Genomic DNA, 7023 nt, shown 5'->3' on the forward strand with positions numbered 1-7023 from the left:
CAAAAGTTATTCCTCAAAAAAAAAGGTTGACACTAGTACTTTGCAGGGAAGTGTAAGCAATTTCCACTTATAACGTTGTTGAAGCAGTTTTCATTTTAACAGAGAAGTTGAAGTTTAATTTTAATTTTAACAAATAAGTTGAAGCAGTTTGTGTTTACAGAAAAGATGAGGCAGTTGTGGTGTGGACAAAACTTGAAGCAGCAAGAGCACGAGCGGCAGTAATGGCCTCATACATCGTGCCACCCAATTCCCGCACGGCCGGCCGACTATAAATGGAAGCCGCCGCCGCGATGAACCCTAACCCTAGTCGTCGGAGCCACTGGAAAAAACCGGTCTAGATTCGTCGTCGCGGCCTCAAATAGCATATCCACACCGTCACCGCCGTCAGAGCCATGGTCCACCGCCGCCCCATGTACTACACCCAGCTCACCCATGTCGCCAGGTCCAAATCGTGGCGGGGGTAGCTGCGGTGGTCCAAGCATGCGCAGCGGCCTCTGACTCGAGCTCCTCTCCGGAGTCCAAATCGGAGGATAGGTCGAGGTAAGGTTATTGTCGCTGCCACATACTCCCTCCGTTCCAAAATAGATGACCCAACTTTACACTAAAGTTAGTGTAAGTGTAAAGTTGGGTCATCTATTTTGGAACGGAGGGAGTAGGACACAAGTTGTCAAATATTGTATCGGAAAGTTGTATTCCACGAATTGATTGGCTTTTCGCTTCTGGATGATTGTTTTTTTTTTCAGAACACGCGGGAGAATAACAATTGTGTCTTCTACAGATCGGGGCATGAAAATAAGGGGAGCAGCTAATGTGTGTCTCGACCACATTCAATTGTGAAAGCTCATGCGTCAGTGTCATCTGTCATGTTCCTCAATCAACTGGCGTGTTGATTCCCATCTACTGGTAGCTACGGAGTAGATTCAAAGGCACTCCAATAATTGGCTGGGGCAGAACAGAATCATGGCGCTTCATTACTCTCTGGCCGCTAGTGTTTTTTGCAGATCCACGTGTGTGCTCGCAATTGAAGCTCCTAAAACATGCACTAGCATGCAAGCAACCACCAATCAGGTTCGACGTTTTTTTCTCAACTCAAAAAAAGAAAAAGGTTAAGAGTTTTTTCTTTTATCTGCGAGATTCAGGTCCAAAGTGAACTAACCAAATGAAGTAACCTGTCCCACACCACAGATTTGATCCCGACAGGAGGTGTACGTATGATACACGAGCGGCGGGGCCGCTTGTCCATATGCTCGTATGCGCGCGATTGCCGGTCACCGCATCCATTCATCCTGAGCTCATCTACTATCTAGAGTCAAATACACCATGGGTGCCTCAACTTGTTCGGTGCGGTCACTTTGGTGCCTAAACTTGTAAAATACACGAAACCGGTACCATAACTTGTCTGAGCGTTCAAATATGGTGCCCCCATCCATATCCGGGCATATGCACTACCCACATGGCGTGCCAACGTGGCATCGGCCCACATGTGGATGGGAGTGAGAGGAGTGTGCTGGTTGTTTTACAAAAACTCCTTATACTTTATATAATTTTCAAAAAGCTCCTGACATTTTATTCAAATACGCCAAACTACATTGATCCCACCTGTTAAATCTAGGTCTTGCATGTCAGCACATGGGATAAAATAGTAATAACAAAAAAAGAGCACCCAGCAAGATTCGAACACTTATTCTAATCACCACGCCTAGAATAGTTGACTGTGCAATATCCTAATACGCTTCAATTTATCAAGAAACCGGGCGAAATAATAAAGAGAAATAAAAAAGAAAAAGTTGATTTGTGGGAAATTAAAAATAATAATAAATTCTCACGTGTGAAAAAAAGGAACTATTCAACATATTACCTGCCATGAACTTAAAAAGGCGTTAGTGCATTAAGAAATTGTAGACGTGTTTTTCAAATATATCTGTCATGCATTCAAAAAATTACAACATCTATTTCATAAAATGTTCAATATATATTAAAAACATTAGTGTAAAATTATTCTTACATTTCTACACAATGATTTTTAATACATGTTCAACAATTTTCAGAATACAACGTTGTTGATTTTTAATAATTATGTATTCTAAACATACAAAAAAGATACAAAATAATTCTGCGTGCTTGTGGTCCTGAATGAAGATGAAAAACAAATTTGTAATATTTTATAATATAGGTTGAACTGTTTAAATCAACATAAATTTTAGGAAAAGTTCATGGTTAAATCTTTGAACTACAAATAAAAAAAATATAAAAAAAATCTAAATAGACAATAATCGCATGTTGATAATTATTATATTTTAATATTAGAATATTTTATATCATAAAAACCAAACAGTAACGTAAAAACATAATAGAAATTGCAGAGCGATAAATTGACTTTTGAGCTAACAGCTGTACACAAAGTACTGTTAATTTTGGTGGCTAGCGTGCGTACTAGCTATCTAACGTGGATGTCCCAGGGTCGAAATCAACTCACAGACACGGTTTATTTTTTTCCTGTTATTAGCATATACAAAGCAAGGGCTTATTTGTGACTTTAATTAAATTTTAGGGGATTTTCTGGAAAAAAAAACTCGTACGCATTTCATCCAGCACAGGCATCGCTCACACCCACTAACATGTGGGTCATATCCACCAGCTATCACTCAACGTGGACTTCACATATGGTGGCATACGAGCAGAGGCACCATATATGCACCGTGTGATAAGTTATAGCATCGTTTTTCTGTATTTTACAAGTTTAGGCACTAAACTGACCGCAACGAACAAGTTAAGGCACCCGTGGTGTATTTAACTCTACTATGAGTACTATCTACTATCTATCTACTACCACTATAAAAAAAGGACAGATCCAAACAATCACATCCATTCATCATCAAAATCTAATGGCTCTTAGTCATTCTGTGTTTAACGCTACCAACCACACAATAAGCCACAATCGATCGCTAATCTGCCCCGCAGTAAAAAAAAAGGAAAACCGCCCGCACGACCTCCTCATTCTCCTCCCACACGACCTCCTCCTCCTCCCGCGCCGTTCGCCTCCCGCAGCCGCGCCCTTCGCCGCAGCCCTTCATCGCCGCGTCGCGTCGCCGGAGCCACGGGAAGCCTCTGCGGGTCGCCGGGAGCCCGCCCCCGCCGCGGGAGCCCGCCCCTGCTGCGGGCCGCCGCCCCCCAGCCGCGGGAGCCCGCCCCTGCCGCGGAGCCCGCCCCCGCCGCGGGTCGCCGCCTCCCCAGCCGGATGCTCCTGTACTCCTGAAGTCCTGATTCTCCAATCTACATTGGCTTGATACAGCATAGGGATTCAGGAGAAGGTCAAAAGAGATTGGTACCAGGCTTTGTGCCACTGCCCACTTTCCCTGATTGCTAAATTTATTTTATGCTTCTGTCGACATTACAACAGTCAACAAAGCAGGGAACCAATCCAGCTTCAAGCTCCAGGTGCTTTTGTTTCTAAATTATTTGTGTGCTAAGGTGTCATCTAGCTAGGAATTATTTATCGAGGAATGACTCCATCTACCACACTTCTAGACAATATCACCTGGTATGATTCCGGTGTCGAGTCTCCTCACGTAAGCGTGTCACGAACACAACTTAAAGCCTTAAACTGCAGCCGCTCCTTGGGTAATGATAAGCAACTGCTACTCACATCTCACTCATATTGTGCCAATAGTAATTTTTGTTTATCCTACAGATAAAGAAGCACCAAAAAGGCAAAGGGAAAATGCCCGGTATGAGCAAAATAAAGAAGGGATGTTAGAAAGCTAGAGCTGTATTTATTTTTCAGTTGCAGCTTAGCTAATGTTTCATCTGTTTTATTGCGCCAAACTTTTGTCTCAGGTTCTTTTATCACATGGATTGCACTCAGTCCCAGTTTATACCTACATATGATATTGCATTTACCCTTGTACCTTTCAGTTCCATGGTTATTGTAAAGCATCCTATTATTCTCAAATAGTAGTTGTATTCACAAATCATCTTTTGTTTCCTATTATTCTCAATAGGATGCTATTTTATGCTGATCGAAGTTAGTACTAATACATAACTTTGGTAGTCCGCAGAACCAAAATCCTTTGACCTGATCTCTTTGCAGGTGAAAATTTATATTTTACTACGCAGATGTAGAGTTGGCTTTTATATAAGGAAATAAGATTCGAGAAATAAGCAACTTAAACACAGCAATTGAAGATTTCCAAGTCAGATTTACCAACTTCAACAGAGAATTGGCTTTTGTAGAAGGAAATATGATTCGAGAGGTAACCAACTGAAGATTTCCAAGTCAGATTTCTACATGCCTAATAAGTGCATTTTATTTTTCCACTACTTCCAAGTCAGTTTTACCATGTTCAGTTGAGAACCAACCATGCTTGTACGGAGGAAAAATTGAGCAAGTACTGTTTTTGTGTGTGCATTTTTTTCTGACAGAATCATATATGTCCAAATATATGTCCTCCTCCCCTCACGTCACATACCAGTAGATGTTAGAAACTGGGCTTGGTAACATCGCACTGTTGCTTATATATGATTACAAGTATCACATACCAATATATGTTAGAAAGTGGGCTTTGAAATCTGCACTGATCTTCACAATCATGTCATCTGATAGAAGTCTATTGAATTTCAATTATATTTTGCTGTATGTTATCCGTAATGTAAGTGCAGATAGGAAGTTCCATTTTTTTTAAATGCATCACAAGGAGGATGGTCACCAATGATTTGACATGATAAGATGTTTACATAATTATTTGTGGCCATTTGACATGATAGGATGTTTTTGAAGTATGACAAACTATGACATTAGCAATACTTTTATTTACATATATTCATATATCGTTATATACTTTGGCTTGTGGAAACTAGGAATTGCTTTCGAATAACATGTAATGGAATTTCTGAGAAGGGGGATCTGCATCTATGTTACAGGGATCGGACGGGAGAAATAGAGAAGGACAGACGATTGCTGCAGGAGGAGCAGGAGTCCTTGCGCGTGGACACCCTCCCGTTCTCCCAGGTAACACCATGGAATCCCATCGTCTAATTTTGGTCGCTCTTGTGAGTATTTATTCCAATCATATCCCATATCCGCTGAAACTGAAGGTGATCCGGCTACCATGTCATGGATTCAGGGTAGTGTGTGGGATTTCCAGTAGAAGAGTAGCTACTCACAAGCTTGATGCCGCAAAGGCATCTTCCTACTCTTCTGAGAACTTCCACCAATAAGCTCCACGCGCTCCTGCACCTTCTTATGAGTCAATAGAAGAGTAGCTACTCACCTTCCTACGTCTCTGTCATGTAGTTTCTAACGATCTTTTATGTGCCATGTCGGCAAGGCCACAAGGGTGATTGATAAAAAATCCAAGCAGGCTCCATGTGAGGTGAATCAAGGTAATCAATATGTAGTGAATGGGATAAACTCCTCTCCCTCATGTTGTTGAATTCTCTGTTCTATCTTTTAGGCTGGTTGATGTGCTTTGATTCGTGATCTGGGTCGGCGCATCTGTCATTTTCGGTTGCAAAGGCGCACTAGCTCATGCCTCACTTGGGTGATATAATTTTTTTTGCGGTTTCTTGTAAACTACAGTGTGTTATGCAGATGTAAAAAAGCCATTCAGGTTCTACATCCTGCCTAGCAGGTTCTTTGTTATGACGCAAGAGGAATTCCTTTCTTATTGACCCTTCAAGTGGGAGTCTTTTAGAGGCAGCTTTCGTGCTTTTGCCTTCTACTGGAACTCCATGCAGATTCTGAGTTCAGGGAGTGTATTTGGCCTAAATAAAGAACTTTATTATGGTTTTTGATAAAAGAAATATGGACTTCCAATTAGTTTGAAGGTTATCGATTATATGCGGCAAGGCCATTTGATTAAGTTGTCTCTTTCTTGACACCATTTTCTATGCAAGCTATTTGAATACATATTTTGCAAGACAAAGTACAGAAGTGTGTTTGGGTGAGGTCCAGATTAAACATCTCACTTTTTGTTTCAGAAATCATCTCTACTTAAGTCCAAGAGGTCACCAGGTGAAGGGATGGATAAACTATCAGGTTGCATTAATTTGGAGCTATGAAACTGGTAAAAGGATTATAGTTTCTACTAATTTATCACATATTATGCGTCTTTTCTACTTTAGACTAATTATTACAGTAGAATATATTGGCAATAGACTGCCATTCTCACCTTTGGTATTGCATATTTTTTCTTGACAGCCTATTACATTGGAACTTGGTGAAGAAGTCGTATCTGAGTATGTTGACATTGGCAAAAGGTACATGCCGCATGCTGAGACATATATTCGTTGTGTGAGACAGAGGTTAAATGCTCTGTAAATAAAGAGAGACAACAAGGATTGGTGAGTTTATAGTCCCACTTTTGTACCGTTTTTATACAATGACAACAATGAGCGACATATGTACTTCTCATCCAATTAGTTTTCTAGCATGTAAATGTAAGTATTTCTTCATGCACGTGAGAAAGACAAATATTTGTTCCTACATGTTTGAGGATATGTATAACCATACTATGGAATGCAATTGTGCTGAGGAGGAACGAGGAGGAGAGATGTGTGCTGCTAGACATATTAGCAAATTCTTAGTTCAGTTGATTACATTTATGAGTATGCTTCTGCTATTTAAAATGGATAGATTGAAAAAATTAATTATACCTCCATTGGTCAGGGGAAGAATGAACACTAAATGTTGTCAAGTGAACTACATTGGTAAGGATCTCCACGTAATAAGTGTTATTCTTGCTGCACTGGCTCGGGCATCCGCATTGTCGGTCGACGGGTATGTATGGGCGACGCTTGGTACAACCGCAGGGGGAAGGGCTGGCCATTGAACTACATTGGTCAGGACATGTAGGTAATGAGTAGCATGATTCATGTCTTATTTTGGTGATAAAGATATGATATCGACGCAGCCTGATGGTTTGCTGCGAGCGAAGTGATGCCGTTCTGTGAGGGAGGTGAGCGAGTCGACGACAGCTGTTGTGAGTCGGGTGAAGTGGCACTCAAATGATGCAAGCAGTGTCG

The 7023-nt window shown here is 41.1% G+C and overlaps 1 long non-coding RNA gene across 5 annotated transcripts; it reads left to right on the plus strand.

The window, feature by feature from the left end:
* The first annotated feature begins 2998 nt into the window (after positions 1-2998).
* On the plus strand, positions 2999-6564 carry LOC123044059 (uncharacterized). Of its 5 annotated transcripts, none has more exons than XR_006419812.1 (5): positions 2999-4253; positions 4921-5008; positions 5095-5382; positions 5980-6065; positions 6200-6564. It is a non-coding gene; the product is annotated as an uncharacterized lncRNA (long non-coding RNA). The 5 variants fall into 5 exon arrangements; XR_006419813.1 differs by having other exon boundaries at positions 5124-5382; XR_006419815.1 differs by having other exon boundaries at positions 3001-3438; positions 3529-4253; positions 4921-5382.
* The last annotated feature ends 459 nt before the right edge of the window (positions 6565-7023 follow it).

This window comes from Triticum aestivum, chromosome 2B (assembly GCF_018294505.1).
Source record: "Triticum aestivum cultivar Chinese Spring chromosome 2B, IWGSC CS RefSeq v2.1, whole genome shotgun sequence".
Classification (NCBI taxonomy): Eukaryota; Viridiplantae; Streptophyta; class Magnoliopsida; order Poales; family Poaceae; genus Triticum; species Triticum aestivum.